The 22,128-nt window shown below is 46.3% G+C and overlaps 1 protein-coding gene across 6 annotated transcripts in view; it reads right to left on the reverse strand.

The window, feature by feature from the left end:
• Window positions 1–22,128, reverse strand: part of LOC119166682 (phenoloxidase-activating factor 2) — a 298,006-nt gene that overhangs the window by 103,845 nt on the left and 172,033 nt on the right. The window contains exon 1 of one of the 6 annotated variants that reach the window (XM_075883393.1): window positions 12,379–12,527. The exons of 4 other annotated variants lie outside the window; for them this stretch is intronic. The gene's annotated coding sequence lies outside the window, so the exon portion shown is untranslated. Of the gene's footprint in view, window positions 1–12,378; window positions 12,528–22,128 lie in introns of those variants that run through there. One more of the 6 variants, XM_037418004.2, reaches the window with a different exon arrangement.

Raw genomic sequence — 22,128 nt, forward strand, 5'->3', positions numbered from 1 at the left:
GGAGCAGGACACGACTGAGGCCGGACGTCGTTCATATGTTGCGCATGAGACCATTTATTGCGCGTAGTTCGTAACTTTTCCTTTACCGTACAGCGTTCCTTGCGTTTTTTTGTTTATTTTTGTGAACTTTCTTTCCCGTCCATTGACGTTTCCTATATTGGCACGCTCTTCCAATTCTACTTTAACTTTATCCGTATTTCCAATTTTTTTTCACGTGCCTATGTAGTAGCATCTCGGTGCTGCTATGTAATTTTCCTTTTTCTTTTTGGTACTTGTTTTTTTTTCTTATCGGAAGGGGGCATAATGCCACCAGCACGTAGTGGGTTGACTGCAAAAGCGGCTCTCAAATTGGAGGAAAAAAGAAGATCGCGTCTTTTTTTCTCTGCTCGAGAGCCAGCCACGACTGACGCGCCGTCCCAGAGATAGCTACCCGGTGGTTTAATGAATCCACCAGTAGTTGTGACTCATCGTGACAGGGCGTTTCTCAGCCTCAAGAGCCTCAGCTGCAAGCCATGAGCTATGCTGCTGCAGCCCGCCGCTACGCCCCTCCTTTACGCACACGCCAAAACACTGCCCCATTACACTTCCGTCGCCAGACGCCACCGCCACCACCACCCCCACCGACGCCCTACCGTTCGCCAGCGGCACACGCAGTGCGCCGAGGAAGACTGACGTCTGGCGCACCCCTGACCACCGCCCACTCTGCTACCACTGCGGCGAGGCCGGACACACATACCGCCGTTGCCAGTACCGACAGATGGGACTGCATGGCTTCGCCGTCAATGCACCGCGTCCACAGCCAGAAGAACGGCCACGTGACATCGCCGACTACCAGACAAGAACTCAGTGGACACCACGAAGCCCTTCCCGTTCGCCGTCACCCGCCACCACACGTCACCGCACCACCGGCAGTGCTCTGGCCCAACGCGGGGCCGGTCTCTTAGCAGCAACCGATGGAGGTGCGGTTACTGTGCGACAAACTACCGAAGATCCTCCGACGACGACGACGACGCTGCGACAGAGCTTTTTGAACACAACGCCAACCAGGCAAAGCCCTGACGGCGAAACCTCACTTACCGAAGGTGACCTGACGACGCAACATGGAAGCAGCGGAACAAGCCAACGCAGCCGTGACCCGACGCCACGCCCTAACTGTAATGCAAGACGGCGAACTAGCGACCTTGACGTTCTTATCGACGGCCACAGTGTGACCGCTCTCGCGATACTGGAGCCGACTAGTCCATCAGTGGGTCGTTCGCCGTGAAGTTAAAGAAAGTTAGGACAGCTTGGGAAGGCCCTGAAATCCGCACAGCCGGAGGTCACCTCGTAACGCCTGCAGGAATCTGCACAGCGAGAGTCACCATTAGCGGCCGTATTTATCCTGCAGACTTCGTACTCCTACAGCGTTGCTCGAGAGATGTCATCCTTGGCATGGACTTATGCCTCCATGGTGCCGTCATCAACCTAAAAACAAAGTCGATAACGTTATCCACAGAAGAAGCACTACCGCCGCGCACACCGTCAGGAAACCATGCTTTGAATGTGCTAGACGAACAAGTCACCATTCCACCTCGCACGAGCGTCATTATTTCAGTCGGCGCTCCTAAATCACACGACTTGTAAGGCGTTGTTGAAGGCAGTCAGCATCTGTTGGTCACCCGAAATATTTGCGTCACAAGAGGAATTGCAGAGCTGCGGGGAGACAAAGCAACGGTTATGCTCACGAATTTCAGCAATGAGTACAAACATGTGAACAAAGGAACAACGGTCGCATACATCGAAGAAATTGTCGAAGCCTTCGCCCTCGCCAATTCTGCGGAACGTGCTCAGAGGAACCAAGCCCCTCCCATAGCTTTCGATGGCAATCCCAGACTTCCGAACCATAAGCAAGAACAGCTGATGATGATGATATATAGTGTTTCTTGGCGCAAGGGCCACGTTGTGGCCAAAGAGCGCCAATACATGCGAATAAGCAAGAACAGCTCAAGGCCGTGCTCCTGCAATACAAAGATTGCTTTTCGTCGTCATTGAAAATTCGGCAGACCCCAATCGCGAAACAAATGCCAGACCATTCCGTCAGAGTCCGTACAGGGTTTCAATGCGAGAACGTGAAGCCATGAAGATACAAGTTGATGAAATGCTGCGGGATGACATTATCCAGCCGTACAAGAGTCCAAAGGCATCCCCCGGGGTCTTAGTGAAGAAAAAGGATGGGACCCAACGTTTCTGCGTTGATTATCACCGCCTGAACAAAATCACAAGAAAGGACGTGTATCCTCTCCCACGAATAGATGACGCACTTGATCGGCTCCATAACGCCAACTACTTTTCGTCAATGGACCTCAAGACTGGCTATTGGCAAATGGAAGTCCACCAAAGAGACCGAGAGAAGACTGCGTTTATAACACCGGACGGCCTCTTCGAGTTCAAAGTGATGCCCTTCGGTCTTTGCTCAGCGCCTGCAACTTTTCAACGCGTTACGGATACAGTAATGGCAGGATTGAAGTAGCAGACTTGCCTTGTGTATTTGGACGACGTCGTCGTGTTTTCCTCGAGTTTTGACGAGCATTTACGGCGCCTTGAAGCTGTACTTCAAGCCATCAAGACGTCCGGACTCGCACTAAAGCCAGAAAAGTGCAGATTTGCGTACGAGGAGCTCTTGGTTTTGGGGCACGTTATTAGCAAGTGTGGAGTTCGCCCCGATCCATGGAAAAGAGCCGCCATCGCCGACTTCCCGCCGCCCACTGACAAAAAGGCGCTGCGCCGGCTTCTGGGCCTGTGCGCCTATCATATCATAGGCGGTTCGTGAAAAACTTCGCCCGCATCGCCGATCCTCTCACTAACCTTACCAAGGCCGACGTGGAGTTTAAGTGGGAAACGCCGCAGGAACACGCTTTCCAGGAGCTTAAACATCGCCTTCAGACGCCTCCGTTACTTGCCCATTTCGACGAATTTGCCGAGACAGAAAGACACACTGACGCAAGCAGCGTAGGTCTTGGCGCCGTTCTTGTGCAGATGGCTGACGGACTTGAAAGGGCTATTAGTTACGCCAGCCGATCACTATCCAAAGCAGAAGCCACAACATTCCACAACAGAAAAGGAGTGTCTCGCCATTATCTGGGCTACGTCGAAATTTCGCCCCTACCTCTACGGCAGGCCCTTCAAAGTTGTGAGCGACCACCACGCCTTGTGTTGGCTAGCCACCTTGGAGCACCCTTCAGATCGCCTCGCACGATGGAGCCTGAGACTTCAAGAATATGACATTACTGTCATTTACAAGTCCGGCAAGAAACACTCCGACGGCGACTGTCTCCCATCGTGCGCCTGTCGACCAACCACCACCCGACGACCCGGATGACGACTACTTCTTGGGAACGATAACCGCCGACGACTTCGCTGAACGACAGCGGGCCGACCCGGAACTTAAGGCCCCAATAGAATACCTCGAAGGCAGGACCGCCGAAGTACTGAAGGTATTCAAGCGCGCACTTGCATCGTTCTTCTTGCGAAACGGTCTTCTACAAAATCAAAACTTTTCACCGCTTCGAGCCAAGTACCTCCTTGTGGTGCCTTCAGCTCTGCGAGCAGAACTCCTGCAGGCCCTGCACGACGATCCGACGGCCGGGCACCTCGGTGTTTCTCGCACGCTCGCGAGGATACAAGAAATGTACTACTGGCCACGTTTTACCACCGACGTCACTCGTTATGTGAGGACATGCCGGGACTCTCAGTGACGTAAGACACCGCCGACAAGGCCAGCGGGACTTCTGCAGCCAATTGAACCACCTTGCCGACTTTTCCAGCAGATTTGTATGGACCTACTGGGGCCGTTCCCGACGTCGGCTTTCGGGAACAAGTGGATCGTGGTAGCTACCGACTACCTCACGCGCTACGCCGAGATAAAGGCCCTTCCCAAAGGCAGTGCATTCGAGGTAGCTCAGTTCTTCGTCAAAAATATCGTCCTACGTCACGGCGCCTCGGAGGTCCTTATCACCGACAGAGGAACGGCATTTACTGCCGACCTCACTCGAGCAATCTTGGCATACAGCCAGACAAACCATCGCCGGACGACAGCGTACCACCCACAGACCAACGGCCTCACCGAGCGGCTTAAGAAGACGATAGCCGACATGCTGGCAACGTACTTCGATGTCGAACGCAAAACGTGGGACTCATTCTTCCGTACGTGACCTTCGCATACAACACGGCGGTGCAGGAGACAACGCAGATATCTGCATACAAATTGGTCTACGCAAAGGAGCCCGGCAACGACGCTCGATGCCATGTTTCCCAACGTCACCGATGAAGAAAACCTCGATGTGAGTGTGTACCTTCAACGCGCCGAAGCCCGACAACTCGCGCGTCTCTGTATCAAGAATCAACAGATGACCGACAGCCGCCATTACAATCTTCGACGACGCTTCGTGGGATACCAGCCTGGTGAACGTGTTTGGGTGTGCACGCCGATACGCCGACGCGGACTAAGTGAAAAGCTTCTGCGACGGTACTTCGGACCGTACAGGGTGGTTCGACGTCGCGGCCCACTTGATTACGAGGTTGTCCCCGACGGCATCACGAACTCTCAACGACGCCGATCGCGACCTGAAGTCGTCCATGTCGCGCGCCTCAAGCCGTTTCATGCGCGTTAACCAGCTGAAACAGTGTTTTTTGTATTATTGTATCGTGATTTATTCATTGTACTTTCTCGCATTATTGTTGTACCTTCATCTTTAGCTAAAGCATCGGGACGGTGCCTTTTTCAGAGAGGTCAATGCCACGTTCCACTTCCCAAGTTTTGTTATCGTCCCAAAACACTACGCGATTCTCAGCGCAAACCGTGCCTGCAGTTTTAGAGAAGCTTCCGTACAGTAGTAGATCAGTTCGATAAGATCACGCCTACTCTGTGAACTGTACAGATTATTCTGGAACCTACGCCACTGCCAGCGATAACGCTAGAACATTCGACGGCAAGAGTATAAATGCCGACGCGCTTCGCCGCTTGTCAGTAGTTGATCGACAGCCGACGCTCCGTTCACCGCTATCAGTCCAAGACTGCTACTGTAATCGAACTTCCCTTTAACTGGGCACAGGTTCACCCAAATAAACAGTTAAATTCCAACGCAAAGTCACCTGTCTTCGGCCACGTCATAACCCCGTGACGTGGCCGTACACTGCTAGGGGCAAGCACTGTCGTCGGCACTCTGATTGTCGGCGGAACGCGTTGTTTGCAATAAACGTTCCACCATTATTGTTGCAGCTCACGTAACCTCTCGAATAAACTTCACTCATTACATCCTGTGCCTAATCCTAGCAATAAGCGCACGGTACTTTTACGACTAACAAGAGCAAGCATTGCAGCGTGGCATCGATAGCGTTGCGCCGTGGTCTGCTCCGAAGCGTTGCTCGCAGTGTTTGAGGGCGAATCTCGAAAACATCAAAGCAGAGCAACAAACATGCCTGGCATTCCTTAAAGCATGGCCGAATACCAAAGCATGTGCTCTACCACTAACTGCGATAAATGCATTTAGTGGTGAGCACCACAATGTGGTGGCTTGTTTCACTCGCATGTTTGGTAAAGGGGTACTGACGCCAGCTTTGGGCTCGCGTTTGTCTGCTGCAATGTGTTGCTGGGGGTCTGTTAGTGATGACCCGACACATCGTTTGCTGTAGCACGTGACATTTAATTTCAGACTTCTCATTATCAGCCAATTTCAGTATCGGTTTGAGGGAGCTCCGATGACTAGGTGCAACTCTCGCCACCTAGCGTATGCAGCTCTTGACCACGTCAGCACACAGGATTGACACTCCCACACAGTCCGCATCAAAAATCACTTTCAAATAGGAAACGGGACTGCAGTGTCGCGAAACTTTTAAAGCGTGTGCCACGGCCACACACTCGCAACCTGCCACCGAGAAGTATAGACTGCAGGAAGAAACGCGGCAAAGAAAAAATGACGGCTATGAAATTATTGCAGCTTGTTTTATTGACTGCAGTGTGGTGACGGGAGGTAATTAGGGGGTCCCCAAAGGGTGTCAGTAGCATGATGAAGTGAATGGCTCACGCAAACTTCAAAATGAATTTAAACATCATCCAAGCTATACTCACCATTTGTAATTTGCAGATAATATACAAATTTTCACGTGAATCGACCTCACAGACTTTGTCAACCACAAAATTGTGAGTCAGTATTACAACACTGCACGGGCCGATACTTCCAGCCCGAGCCCAGCCCGGTTTAAAAACTTTGTGCTCCGGCCCGCCCAAACCCGGCTCGGTGTTTTCAAATACGCACCGTACCGGGCCCGAATAGTTTGGGCGCATCCCGTGTCAGTCAAGTATGTCTTCATCATAAACTAGACATTGTCCACTTTTCGGTATATTGTGAAGATACCTGCCACACACAAGATATATTGCAGCGAGTGTGATTGAACTTCTTTCATTGTCATGACTTTCACTGGTATACTTCTATCGATTTGGTTAATTACGCCCGCGACAATTTCGCGAAATACCTGCAGGGTTACCAAAGTATAATTGTCATAGCTGGCCGTCTCCTGCGCGCGGTGCTAACCACCCAAACTTGTTTTCGCATTTCAATGAACGACCACAAAATATAATATTCTAATTAGGTGAAAAAACTGGCAGAAATTTAGAGTTTGAGTCTACAAAAATTTAATGCGAGGAAGGGCTGTTCAGTAAAAGTAACAAGTCTTCAGCGAATGTCATTTATTCCGCCATGCAAATGAAGAAACACGCTACAGCTAGCACTTTTAGGAGGAATAAACCACGCTGGGCAGCGTTACATATTTGAAAGCTGTCATTTCAACTCCTGGGCTGTCTCTAATGTATACAATATTTTCGCGCTCAAAAGAAGATGGTTATTGCCTCACCCTTCTCTGAGTCGCCACAGCCGCACTTCCATAAATTTTTCAAAGCGAGCCACACCCATTGGCAAGCGAGCCACCATCCTCGTTTTTCCCCGAAGATGCCTATTTTGTTTCCTTGTGAAGGCCTTCCATCTTTGAAAGTGTTATGCCTTTGCGGAAGAATATCTCCAGCTTTTATTGGCCCACAGCAAATGCCATCTAGATAACTTCAGGCATGCTCACTGTGTCTGCCTCGGCCTCTGAGGTCACTCCATTGTGACCGGCGTGTTTCACAGCACTGAAGTGCATACGCTTGCTCTCTTCTCACGATAGTTATAGCGCGAGAACAGAACGATGACACAGAGACAAGAAGGACTCGAAGGACACTTTCTCGCAATCTGTACAGCTGCAAATCCCAACTGTCCTTGTCTCTGTGTCGTTGTTCTGTTCTCGCGCTACAACTATCGTCATGCCATACCAACTAGCCCAAGCTGCCACACTTCTAAGTTGCTCTCGTCGCTTGACAGACACGGATTGGAAAGCCCGACGAACGTTTCTGTAGCTTGCTGGTGTACTTGTTGGTGGCTTGAAAATACCGTCTTTTTCTGTGTTCGTGAACTGCAGTGTAAATATGTGATGCGTTTTGCGCATTGGATATTCGCAATCTATACAGCTGCAAATCCCTACTGTTGGGTGATGCTGCATGGCGATTTGTCGCGGCAAAGGAACCGAAGTTGCGAGTGTTCTCGTTTCCCAAGGACAACCGCGAAGAGCGAAATTGGAGCCTGTCGTTTGTCAAGCTGACGTCGACATTGTTTTCTTCGTGACATGAAGGTACGTTTGTCTGTACTATTTATTACTAATTGATTTAAATGGCCGCATATTCCCCTTGTTCCGTTCTTGCTCTGAAAAAAAAAAGGTGTCATGCGTGCTTCTGACTTTTTAGCGTAAGCCCTGGCATTAAAATAATGAACGCGGGTGACAGTACATAGAACAGGCATTTTTCTTTGACGGTCGCTAAACACTTAGCTGTTGGCAATTAGGGCCGCAGACTTATTACTCCTGTTTATTTGGTTCATAAAAATGGAAGGAATGACTTCATACATCGGTTTTGTGCATAATATTTTTGCCGGTATTCAGGACGCTTTATTGCGGTCAGCACTTTAGCATAATATCTTTTCTTGAAATTTACATGCTTGTAGACACTTACGGTGAAGCGCTTTCTTAATTGGTTTTCAGGTGCGATTTCTAGTTCAAGCTAGAATATTTTAGAATTACTACATTTGCATACCTATCCAAGAACCAGCAGTGAAGTAGAAGCGTCTACGAGGGCTACATGGTTTGATAGAGACCCAGTGCTAAGATATTTTTCAGGACCTAAGTTACATGATCAACTACACACCATTGCGAGAGTGCCCAGAACAAATGAGTGAACGCCGCTTATTGTGTTGGTCACAATATTTTCCTGCGAAACTGAAGAATGTTTTTAATGCAATGGTCTTGACGCTGAAAATGTGCCGAATAACATACTCGTGGCAGCAGCACAAACTATCCTCAATAACTACGTGCCCATGAAGACAGATGTTCGAAAGAGTACAAGTAAACTGCACAAACTTTAAAAACGTCTATAAATAATCTTTCTGCATGCTGTACATGTTGGTTGTGTGGGCGCGCGCGCGCGCGTGTGTGTATATAAAGAGTGAATGAAATTCACTTTATTTACTCGGTTGCTTTGTTGGTCCATCAAATTTTTCTCCTATAGATCAACCACACGTTCGATAACATAGAATCTTTGACCTTTTCGTGGAAGAAATGACTCACACGTGAGTCTCTAAATGCTTTGAAGCACAATACATCACTTAAAACACCGCCCTTTTTTGCCCCAAAGACAAAATAAAGCTGTGAAGCGAGTGAAACTCTCTGCGAATGCTTTATCGCTTATTGGGGGACGATGGTGGCAATAGATTCACAGCCTTCCGTACGCGCGCTCGCTCGGGCAAAACGAGTTACGTCACGGTGGCAGTGAGCAGGCCTGATAATCTATAGGCATTGGCCCGGCCCGCAGGCCGGGCTTGGGCTATCGCACCGGCCAGGGCCCATGCACTGCTCTAGTCAGTATCTCTAACATCGAAGACACTGAGAGGTGTAGCTGCACATATTATCACTGGCTAAAAATAAGCGCTCCGTGCTATAACGGCTTGCTGCTAAACCCCAAATGCAATCGCAGAGTTCGCCTATAGTCCATATTCGGTCGCCTATGCTATACAGTGAAGCTCTATATGGCTCCTAACGCGGAATTTCTTTGTGAGCATATGTAGAAAACTAGGGCACACTGGAGCGAAAAGAGACCATCTTCATTAAAAAATGCGCATTCAGAAGTAAATGATGTTTTTTTTCATTTTTTCGTTTTTGGGCTAATTGCCAAGTGAAGGCCGAATGTATCGTACTTGAAAACGCAACAATACAGCTTGCGCAGAAATTCGAATGGTCAACGTATGAACGCTCAAAGAAAAGGCAAAACGCATTGCCAAAATTGAACCAGAGATTATGAAAAACGCCAATAAACATTAAATGCGAAGAGGGTGAGGTTCAGTGGCTGTGTGCCATGTCCTGGAGAACCTACACATTCATATCATCCGAGGTTATTTGTTTTGCGATAGCGCTGCAAGATGGTCACACGTACCTAGCCTTGGTTTAGCGCATCCAGTTGTGCTAATTATTACCGCTCGATTGCAATATGCGCCAGCCTGAGTGGCCTTTGTATGGCTTCGGGAAGTGGGTGAAACTGAACACTTCTCTAGGTAGACGAACAAACGACGTTCTGTAAAAGTATACAAGAGACCGGCAGGCAGTAATTGAAAGCACTACTTGGTTGCTTGCAACTGGAGTGTCCTAAAAGCCTAGCACCCCCCCCCCCCCATTTCTCTTTTGTTAAAGCGAAAATGCGCCAAGCGCATTCAGTTGAACGCGAAGCACAGCAGCACTAGCATTACGGCACTGAGCCTTCTAGCACCGCGAACTCTCAATACCTCTGTTGATGAACTCTGAGCAAATAGGAAACCGCCGCATTCGGCAACGCAGACAATGTAGCCAACTTGGGAGAAATGCGCTCGATCAACATGGACGAAGAAAAGGACGCAAATCGGTGTATCTGAACGATACGCGAGTCTACTAGCCCACCACTTTCTTAATTTTCACATCAGGTTCGCCATGCAGTCATATGATACCATATCACTTTTGAAATATGCCATGTGAACGAAATCACCGCAAGGGCAGCAAGAATTTGAAATGTGAATCATGACAAATGTCACAATTTTCATGTTATCACCAGTCACTTATGTTCGTGATATAGTGATGCTATGGTATACCAACTTTGGTATCGATACAATTATCGAAATGGCGAGGAGCGCTAAAAGTTGCAGGGGGATAGAGATAGATAGGTAGATAGATACATAGATACGCTCAATGTCATCGAAGTTCATTAAAAATGCTTCGCATTTAGAATAAAACTGCAGATTTGATGGTGCACCCCTTTCAAAAAGGCATCTGTTCTGTCAGAGTAGCCTTTATTTGAAACTTAGTACACAAAACTCTAAAACAAATTTCCTTGTACTCAAACAAATAATGGATGGAGCAGGGAAAACGCAGGAATGATCACTACTCCGAGGAACTTCCGTGTGACAAGCATTAACTTCTGTATAGTCATTCATATTTTTAAAGAATATTTAGTACCACAAAGGAAAAAAATCAAATTTTCTAGAGTAGCTATTTTGTGTTGCATAGCGGTAACGCCGTTCATTTTCAAAACTTTATACAGCGCATTGCACAACTATTGCAAGAAAGTCAATTAACATGATTGAGCCAATGTGATAGAAACTTCTGCTGAGGTATATGGCCTCGAGTCTTGGTTTTTCGGCGATAAACTTTGGTTTATGAAACAAGAACTTGAAACGAGACAAGACTGCGCCCCAAGTACCAGGAGCAACATGTAAATTGTTTTAGACTAATGTTCTGTTTACGACACCAAGTTATGTGGACAAGCCCATTAGGGCCGTCTCTTGTCCAGGGTTGCATATTGCCACTAATTTGCTTGTGACATTCGATATTTTATGGAACATGATTGAACATTTATCTTGGTTTGCGTTGCCAAATATCATTACATTTCTGGATGCGAGAGTTACGCTTTTATGACAGGCACTGACTAATGTTTTCGACCCATAGTGGTCATGTTTCACAAACAGTTAATCAAAACACCGTCATAGCACTTGGCACCGATAGCTAATCAGCGAGGCTGAAAAGTGTGGTTCCGCTGTTTTTCGTGAACTAGGATCTAATGATGCGTTTTCTGTAACCGCTTTTAACTTTCCTATTACCGTATTTAAAAGGTACATGCTTGAAAAGTTTTCATTGGTGATGTTAGGTAGACAAACTTCAAGAACATCTACATACGTGCCAATTCTTGCTGCAGTGGGTATCGTCCCTGGCCATACATGCGTAAAAACCCAAAGTGCAAACACGGAGACCCTTCCAGGTAGCATACGGTACCCTTCATATATATGATACATGTTCATCGTAGTGTCTGCACAACCACTGATCGGCACATTTTACCACCTTCTAGACTTGTACAGCTGTGATGTACAATACGTGTATAGAGCTTTGAAGAAGGCCGCGTTAAGCGAGAGTGCCATCAGAGTGAAGAAACTGATGGATTAGCAAGAGTTTTTTCGCCATATGTTGAATTCCATAGACGACAACCTGCATGCCTTCGTACACAGAGTGTCACTAGCAGCGCCAATAGTAATATAGAAAAGCTGGCAGCTATATAACACAGCTGTCGGGATCCTCGACTATTTCAACCAACTCGAGCTTGCTCTTCGCTTCGGCATCACTTTAGGCACAAGCGTTTAGGGCACAAATATGTTAATGAGTTCAGGAAAGTGAATTCACCTGCGGAGCTAAAATAGCAACTTTTAAGGACCCATTTGAAGGTCATGCACGAGTCCTATAATGAGGCACTCATGGCTACAGCGATGAATCCGCTCACTACCAAAGCTCTCTGGGGTCTGTTCGGTGGGACGAGTGGCTCGAGGAGCACCGGCATTCACGGACGACGACCGAACTAACTGCGCAGTGCCCGCGCCGAAATGTGGTTTCAAGCATGAAAAGGTAATCCTTAGACAAAATTTCCGGACGATTTCCAAGCAAGTGCGCGATATCTGGAGCTCCAAGAGCCGTTACCCCCCAGTGCTATGCCCTTGACAGGGAAGAGTAACTAGTCTATATCTGAGCCTGGCAGAACTGGTAAACGACCTTCATGAGCCAGAATATCCAAGCAAAAAGATGAAGAAGCTCAAGGGGAAAATTCCAATGTCGCTACAGAAGCCACTCACCACGCAGGCCCAACAAAGCCTGGCGTACGATCACTGTCGCTTTCAACTTTGCCTGCCTAAATACACGTTCAGCGTGATAACGCAGCGTGTGCCGTGGAAGCCACGCCCCCGCAAGTCGGCGTACCTTGCTGCAGACACTTGCGACGCCGAAGCCCCGATGAGAAGATGACCGATGACCGGAAACCACCGGGAGCCAGACAAGTCCGTCGGAAGGAAACCACCTCCGCTGGCGATAGCAGCAAGAAAACACACGACTCGCCGGCGGCTGTTTAAATAAGTGGCAAGGCCGGTTCCGCGAGAGCGAGGGGGAAGGTTCACGTGACACGTGGCCTTCACCTGACTAGTCGCGCCGGAAAGGGTCTGAACACCACGGGCGTTCTCATGACGACCTCCGCGGCGTCGGTCGAAGCCCGCTCTGTACGACCAGCTTCACTTTCCACGAAACGCAGCACGTGTTGGCGCGGACGCGCTACACAGAATATCTGTGATGCTCTCGGTTCGAAATTAAGATGCACACGTCCCTTCTGGTCCGTTTTTCCAGCATGATCTTAAGATCCAACGAAAGCACTACCCCACTTTCGGAACAGCGGTATATGTGGTTGCGAAGATTGATTTCTTAAGATATATTTCCTTATTTGAAGGCACCATCTAGATCCTTTAAAAAAACAGTCGGCCCTGATAGAGCTGCGTGGCAGGTTGAAATTAAGACTCTAACGGAAACACGTCTTGTCGTGAAACGACAAGGATGCAATTAAAAATTGACACTTAACGTAACCCCATTTTGTTTCTTGCCAACTGAAGGTCATGCTTCTGCACTCGATACATTATAAGTGCAGGCGTCATGCAAGCTGTCCTTAGCAGATTACGCCCCGCAGCATTGCTTGATTGATTTAGCGGAGCGGTCAGTGGCGTAGGAAGAAATTTTTTCGAGGGCAGTGGGGGTGGGGGGGGGGGGCACCTTCATGATTTTCTGGCATGGCTGGAGATGCAGATGTCACGAATGCCATTTCCTTGTCTGTACGTCATGAAAAATTAAGAAAAAAACTGACATAGGTTGGGAAGGGGGTGTTTAGGTTTGGTGTGACACACCCTGGTTACGTCACTGGTTGTCGTCACTGTTTGGCCGAGCTGCTACAACGGTTGTAAGAATTCATGACACCGGGCCTCAATTTTCGTCTGATGTCAGTAATAAGTACCTGCAAAATGTTACGTTTATCTAGACTCACATATTGTTCCGATGAGTGCGAATGAAAGGAAAAAAAATCCAAAGCCTTAACGCTGATTTACGACAATGGTGTCTATCGCTATGCTGGACCTACTCTCTTTTTTCTCACGTGTGCATTTTAGTATAGTGCTATGACAGAGCCCGAAGGCATTCGTTACGCGAGCGTCATGAGGTGGGTAGGTGCTGCATTGTACGCCGTGCAAGGTGAGCTGTACTGATAAGGCACCGGCCACGGCACTCTTGAAATTTGGTTCCAAGAGTAAAAAGTAACTAAAGAGATAACGTGATAAGCTGATTCGCAGAACGGGCGAATCAGCTCATCCCGGTCTGAACAAACCCTCCAAAGTAGATAGCCGAAATCGGAAGTGGTGGACCTTGGGTTCAGAATCTGTCCACCACGTACTAGCAGGCTAACTCGGAAGCCTCTATTTTCCGCGCTTTTGTTTGGAAGAAACATTTGTAAGTTTGTGCACCGCACGTACGTATTCAATGATCACGAGGACCAGGCGGTGTCAATCACGGTGCAAGTCTTGCACCGTGGTCTCAATTCAGGGCCAAGTAATCTGGGGGTAACAGAGCACAAGTACCTCAAAGATAGATATATGGAGGTACAGGAAAAAAACACCGGCAGCAAAGGAAAAGAGGAATGCTGCAACGTATGCAGCTTTTCTGGACACCAGTGGTTTAGTTCGCATGGATGACACCACGTGGCGTATCGACCTTAAAGATTTCAAAAGTCCCGCCATGGCGTATGCAGGAACGTAGCAATGAATAAAATATAATAAAAATACGGTACACGTAAACCGTGTAACTGTCGCTTTACCTCAGGGCGCAGAAAAAAAAGGGCGGAGTGTGGGCGTTATCGGCGAGCACTGGTGACGAATTCACAGTTTTTCTAGACATACCGCGCCAAACAGCTCACACCAATGCACCCGAAATGTCTGGCCGTCGTAGACGCACCCTTGTTGCATCAAAAGAAGCTTATTATTTTTGTTTTCTGTTGGCTTGTTTTTAGTTTCTTCGTCGCCGTATCGGTGGGGATAATAAAGGAGCATGCTGCTTTCCTGCTTTCGTGTTCCCTGAGTGTCAAGCATCATGCTTGAGTAAGGACAGGACATTGCGCTTGTATAATAACCAATATTTTGTGTATGCGCGCGACTTAAGTTATGCTCGCTTGCTCCTTGCGTTACAATAAAGTCAAACTGGATAAGTTTGAGAACGCTGGAAATGAGAGTGTGAAAACGAAGTTCAACATATGTATTTTATGGTTTCATTTAGCTTTTGTCGGAATATCACTCCCACCTCCAGCTTGTCACCGTCGAAGCGGCTGTGGCTCGAACTTACGCACACGGTCAGGCTTGCTTTTGCACCGCTCCAGTGGCACACGGACATTTTAGCTCGCGATCAAGGCCGGTGCGGTTCAAGTTCGGTTCAGAAGTTAGCCACTCGGCAATTAAAAGTAACCATGCAACAGCACCTCAGACAATGTCGGAATCATGCCTGGGATAAAGCGCGCCTGTGTCAGCCTGACGACGCTGTCGAGTCTTCATTCTCGGCACTTTGTAGTCCCTACCCGCGCGAGTAAAAGAGAGAGAGAGAGAGAGAAATAAACATTGAACTCCTCAGTGAAGTGCCTACGACAGAGTAAAACATAAATTTATATTGGTTCAATTACCATTTTATGATACTTGTAAATATATGGTAAGGTAGTTTAGAGAGTTTTTAACTGAGGAGGGAGCTTTATTGTTTACTAAAGTATTATTCTTCAAATATACATTTCAGCTTACGAGGAGTTATTGAGGGAGCAGTTACCTCGCTTCTTTTTTTAACATATTGCTAAGCACTACTCCCAGTCATGATAAAATATGCACACATGTATATACATATGCTTTATTTTTTTGCTTCGGACAGTGATATACAATCACTATATATTCGCTTACATACGTATAAGTGAGCAATCAATAATAGATTGCAGACTATTCGTTTCTGTCTAATTGCTTCAATGATCACAATTACAGTTAAATTATTATATTACAGTCACTAGTATCTAGAATAACTTGCAACATGCGGAACATATCACAGTTGAATTCGGTAAAATATCGGGGAATACCTCATGATAACCACATCCTTTGGCATAAGACCAAGAAAGGAGTACGGGCATTGAGAATCTTACGAAAGTTGCGCAGCAGTCAATCAGGAATACGGAGAGAATCATAATTATGTTTCACAAAATCTCCATACATGCAGCTTTTCAGGACACCAGTGCTTTAGCCCCATATTAGAATTTCGATGTGTTTTATATTCTGGTGCACCAGATTTTAAATTGTGTACTCATTTTGGAGATTGATATTCACATGTTGGATGAAATCGTGCTCTTAGATCTTCAAAAATTACCGGTATATGAGATATGGGAAAGTATTTCTTTTCAATGGTAACATTCCCTGACAATGTGTACAAACTAACCACCCCACATTCTTCGCTTACCCGGAACTGAGTTCTGAGACTACGGCCTACTGCCCGATATAAGTTTGAGATGCCTGCTTTACAGCGTTGAAGCACTGACTTAGCACACACTAGAAAAGACGGAAGTGAGAAAGTTTCCTTTGCACAGAAATCAATGGTGTCTTGCACCGAAATGCGAAAGTTTCGAACACTTTGAGCAATTGAAAAAAACACTTTCCAATTTTTTTTTTTGCAAAACTTTGGGAAAAAATGAAAAGTAGCAACCGTTTTTTAGCTATGGCAATAGTTTATTGCCGATTGTCAGAAGGTGTAACTTCAATATTGTAAAAGTCAGAATTGAAATTATATCTGTGTTTTCACAAATGAATGTGCCATTTATCAGATCGAAGGCAAGTTAGAAGCACTCCTTCTGTTCTCTGCGAATGGGTGCGGCTTCATAAGATTGTTACGGCAGTTAAAACAAAGAACCTATGAGTGTCTATTTCGTCGTGGCTACGACTATAGAAACAATAAAATGGTTAAATAATGAAGTGCTACCTTTTCTTCTGAGTCAGTATGCCCGGCTTCAAGTGACCCTTCTCATTGTGTTGACATGTCGCATTTGGAAAAGCGCAGCTGCTGTTGCATTGCATATTGACAACGGGTCCCTGTTTTAAGCCAACAATTTCCCCGACCGTGAAGTTCATCCACACGTTGGAAACTGGTCAGACTGTTGCAGAATCTACTTGCACACGGGTTTATGGGCGCAACTGGTCGCACAATTATACGAAGTAAGGTAAAAATGCAACAATAACGGGCACCACAACAACATAAATCTGCGCACCATGACTTCACCCGAACGACAAAGCTACGTGGCCTTCAGCTGCAGCTCTCTAGGTGATATTAATAGCTACTGATCAACCATCATTTTATGTTTTGGTATCATGTGCGGCGTTTTACTTTCGTGTTCAATGCTAGGTGCTACTTAAGCTTCATTTCTGTGTGTATAACCCCACGGCATTTTTCGCCAGTTTTTCTAAATGAGCATCACTATATAGTCTAGCGTATGATAAGGCTTCAGGCAGAGTGCGCGAATTATTTCGGAGACCGTAACTCACATTGGTGACTTGGCAGCGGTACACTGTGTATGCCGTTGTATGATGTAAAGAAGTGGCAGCTGTTTGGAAAGCCCCATATAGCACACTGATTACCAAAGGATGACAAGAGATCCACGAAGATTACGCATTGCTGCATCAGCTGTCTTTAATACCACCAATGCTGACCAGCCGGCGAGTCAGATTACCAAACATGCGCAAGTTTCAAGATTGTCACGTGCAATAGATTCTTGAACAGAGGAAGGCGCGCATAAAGAAAGCGGCAACACCGTGCACATAAACTATGGTAAATTTCGGCAGAATATTAGAAAGAAGGGGGAATAACCAGTCGTGTCGTGGCGGGACTTATTATAAGCAAGTTAGACAAAACGCAATAAAAATATTATTTTTTGTTAGGATTTAATGTCTCAAAACCACAACATAAATATGAGAGGCGTCGTAGAGGAGGGCTCTAGAAATTTAGATCACGTGGGGCCTCAAGCATTCTCAACTCTATCGAAAATCCAGGCGCAATGGCTGGAATTCGATTCCGCAACCTGCGGGTCAGCACCCGAGTGCTTTAGCCACTGCACCACAATGGTGGTTACAAAAAGCAATGCAATATCCCTATTCGAAATAATGTAAACGTTGTGATACATGACCACACTTGCAGGTCACACAAAACATGACATAACAAGCAAATCGTCTGCTGGTCACTGTCAGGCTACCACGCATTCATCAAGATGCCTGATATAGAATTCGACTGCTTAGAAAACACGTGTCGTAACCCGGCTACGACGCTTCCATCTCAATGTCCGACAAAGAATTTGACCTCTTGAAGAGCACTTGTAGTAATCCGGCTACAACGCACCCATCATGCATGATGTCATACAAGAATGTTTACTTATTATTCGGCCACCACGCGTTCATCGCGATGTCTGATAAGAAATTGCGCTTATTGACAAGCACGTGCATATCCAGCTACAATGTGCCCATCATGATGTCCAACAAGGAATTTTACCTAATAATCCTGCCGCAACTCATCCATCTCAATGTCCAATAACGAATTCGACTTCTTAAAAAGCACTTGTAGTAATCTGGCTACAAAGCGCTCACCATGATGTTCAGCGATAAATTTCACCTATTAATCGGCCACAACTCGTCCACCACAGTGTCCGATAAAGAATTGGTCTTGTGTTTCCGTTGCCACGTTATACTCACAAACTGTTATTGCGATAGCAATATTATTAACACTAAAGGCTGGATTTCGCCACCTGTGTCGACGTCAATATAGACGTTGGCGTCGATGTCATGCACCATATATGTATACGTATTTGTATATATGAAAACGCAAGAAATAAAAGAAAAACAGGTAGAAGGCTCCGGGGTGGCGGAATAGAACGTGAGACCTCCGCGTCATCAATGCTAGGCGTTGACCACTACGCCACCGAAAGGTATCAACTTCAAGGGTCAAACGGTAAGCTCTTTATAGCTACCACTTACCGCTGTTGCCGGGCATATCCGGGGGGGGGGGGGTACTATCGTGTTTTCAGCATTATGAGAAAGATGGCGCAAAGAGCACGCGGCAACTTCATCCCTTGAGCGTAGTTTGGTCCATGGAGAGGAGGGGAGTGGACGATCTCTCGAGCGCCCTTATCTCCCGGTAAAGAGGATCATACGTCTTGGTGGCGGTAGGCTTGACTAAAACGATTCTGTTGTAGTTACGGGAAGCCCAAAGGTCAATGCGATCTTCGCACACCCTCCGTTTGCGAAAAGGGTGTGCTTTTATGAGACAATAAAGTAACGATTGCAACGCTTATTCCCATGCATCTGTATTTGTAAGTACGTTTCGTGCGTAATTTGTGCGTGATAAACGCCGGCATGTTTCTGTCTGCTTGACATTCTGCGCGTGCCCTTCCGATTTCTTGCTATCGCGTTCATTGCTTCGCCTTTGCGGCAAAGCTGTGACTTCTTAATCACATCGGTCTACCTAGCTCTCTGTCTCCTCTTCATGCGTTTGCCTTCTCTGGGAATCCAGTCAGTTACCCTTCATGACCACCCAATATCCTGCGTACGTGCTACGTGTCCGGCCCATGTCCATTTCTTTTTCTTGACTTCAAGTATGACATCTTTAACATCGGTTTGTTCCCTGACCCACTCTGCTCTCTTCATAGCTCTTAAGGTTACATCTACTATTTCTTTTCCATCACTCACTGCGTCGTCCTCAGTTAAAGCTGCACCCTCTTTGTAAGCCTCCAGGTTTCTGCTCCGTAGGTAAGTACAGACAAGATGCAGCTGTCATATACCTTCCTCTTAAAGGTTAGTAGCAGATTACCATTCATGATTTCAGAATGCTTGCCGAATGTGATTCACCCCATCCTTACTTCACAAGTTATTTCTTTCTCATGGTTCAGCTCCGTGGTTACTACCTGTCGTAGGTAGACATGTTCCTTCACAACTTCCAGCGTTTCTCCACGTATCGCAAAGTGATGCTTTTGTACCGAGATTGTCCCACATTAGTTTGGTTTTGTGCATTATAATTTTCAGACCTACGTTTCTGCTTTCCATGTGCAGTTCAGTAATCATGAACTGTAATTCGTCTCCTGATGATACCATCAAGGCAACGTCAACAGCGAATCGACATAGCTAAGCTACTCTTCATTGCCTCTTATCTCTAACTCTTCTCAGTCTAGGTTCCTTAACACCTCCTGTAAACTCATGGTGAATAACATTGAAGAGATTGCGTCTCTCTGCCTTACACACTTCTTTACTGGGATTCTGTCGCTTTCTTGATGGAGAACTATGGTGGTGGTGGGTGCTCTGTAGATATTTTCCGGTATGTTTATGTAGGGATCTTTGATGCCCTGATTCCGTAGTGCCTACATTATTGCTGATGTCTCGACTTAGTTAAACGCCTTCTCGTAATCTTTGAAAGTATAGGCGTTGGTTCTATTCAGCGCATTTCTCATACCTGATTGAATGAATAAGACATATATGGTATGAATATGGCTTATTGTAGAGCAGCTGGTAGAAAGTTCTGCTTGAACCGTTGGCTGAATAAACTCTAATATCGTCTTTGTTCTATTAGCTCATATTTTAGCAAATAGTTTGTAGAGAACAGAGAGTAAGCTGGTCGGCTCGTAATTTTTCAGGTCCTTGACATCTGCTTTCTTATGAATTAGGATGATGTTGGCGTTCTTCGAAGATTCTGGTACCCTTCCCGTCAAAAGATACGTTGTATATAAAATGGCTCATTTCTAACATAATTTATCCGCAATATTTCAGGACGTCCATTGTTACCTTTTTCTCGCCATTGGCTTTGCTTCTTTGCATTTCTACGAGAGCTTTCCTTACTTCCCCTGTCGCTACAGGTAAGATGTCGGATTCACCTGTACTATTATGCTTTCTCACAATATCATCCTGGTTCTTTTGACTTCTGTAAAGCTCTCTGCAGAACTCCTGCGCCATTTCGGCTATCCTATTCGTATTGATTATTACATTGCCTTCCTTGGTTCCCAATGCATACATCCGATTTTTGTCTACGCACAAGTCTGCCTTCGCAGCTTTGAGGCATCTGCCTCGTTTAAATGCCTGCTCTATGCCAATTTCAAGCCTGCTCATTTTATACCTCCTGATTTTGACTCCTTTACGCCGATTTATAGAGTTTGAAAGCTCCACTAGCTCGTTGTGTCAGTTGTATTTGAGGCTTTCATTGTTTGTCGTCTTTTGATAAGAGTTTCGGTCTCCTGAGATAGTTCGTCAGTTTCCCGCCTAGTAACAGTACCTCCAGCTTTGATTGCACACTCTTTGATAATACTAGCAAGATTATCGTTCATTGTATGAACGCTAACGTCGGTAATCTCATTTTGGGCTTCGAATCGATTCTGAAGTGACATTCCGAATTCCTGTACTTTTCCTCTCACCGCCAGTTCATTAACTGGCTTCTCGCGTATCTGTTTTTGTGTTCGCTTTTTTAATTACAGCTGAATACGAGCTTTTACCATTATATAATCACTGCATCTAATCTTGCCAACTACTTCTACATCCTGTACAATGTCTGAGTGTGCACACAGAATCAAGGGAATTTCATTTTTAGTTTTGCCATTAGGACTTCGCCACGTCCACTTACGGTTAGCCCGTTTTATGAATAAAGTATTCATAACTCGTAAATAATTACATTCTGCGAACTCTACTAATAACTCCTCCTTTCTATTTCTAGAGCCACTGCCATATTCCCCCCCCCCCCCCCCCGGCATGGTCTCCGGCCTGTTTCTTGCCTACTTTGGCATTAAAGTTGCCCATAAAAATTGTATTCTGTGTCTTTGCTTTATTATTAAAAGTGAAAATTTCAGAAGCGTGTCATGATGACCCATCGGCAGGTCACTTGGGCATTAGTGGGACATTGGCAAGAATCCGGCAGAGATATTACTGACCGAAATTGATGCATTCAGTACAGCACTATGTCAGATTATGCCGAGAATGCCAAAGACGCAAAGTACGCAAAAACGCAAAGGCTGGCACGAGGGTGCACCCACTTGCCAGCCTCTGCGGCAATACGTGGCGCCCCTATTTCTATGACGAGATGTCGACGGGGCGCTGGGTAGTTAAGGCTTAAACTTCTTAAAAAAGCTCTTTTTCTTCCACACCAAACCACCAGAGCCAGGAGGCGCCATCTGGTCGGGAACAATGCGTTAATAAAAGGAAGGATACACAGACCGCAGACATCCTAAAGTTGAAAAGGTGAGAGGGGAGATAGATGGAGGGGGAAGGGGAAAGAAGAGTGAAAGGGGCGCCCGGGAGAGTCCACCTTATATTCTCCTTTTCTTTTCTACTTTTTTTGTTTTTTCTTTTTTTCCTCTTTCTCTCTTTCACCATTTGATACCAAGATTGTATAAAGCTGAGCACCTACGAACTGTACCCTCAATCCTGATGAAGGCCAGACTATAGGCCGAAACGTCGAAGTAAGCCTCGTTGTGACCTCTCACAGAGGATCTACTTGATTATATATATATATATAAGGGAAAGAAGTGTATACCTAAGGGCTCGTTTTACCGTGTTTTAACACAATAATAATGAGAACTAACAGACAGTATTGCCAAGGAATGTACAGGGG

The sequence above is a fragment of the Rhipicephalus microplus genome, unplaced genomic scaffold (assembly GCF_043290135.1).
Source record: "Rhipicephalus microplus isolate Deutch F79 unplaced genomic scaffold, USDA_Rmic scaffold_16, whole genome shotgun sequence".
Classification (NCBI taxonomy): domain Eukaryota; kingdom Metazoa; phylum Arthropoda; class Arachnida; order Ixodida; family Ixodidae; genus Rhipicephalus; species Rhipicephalus microplus.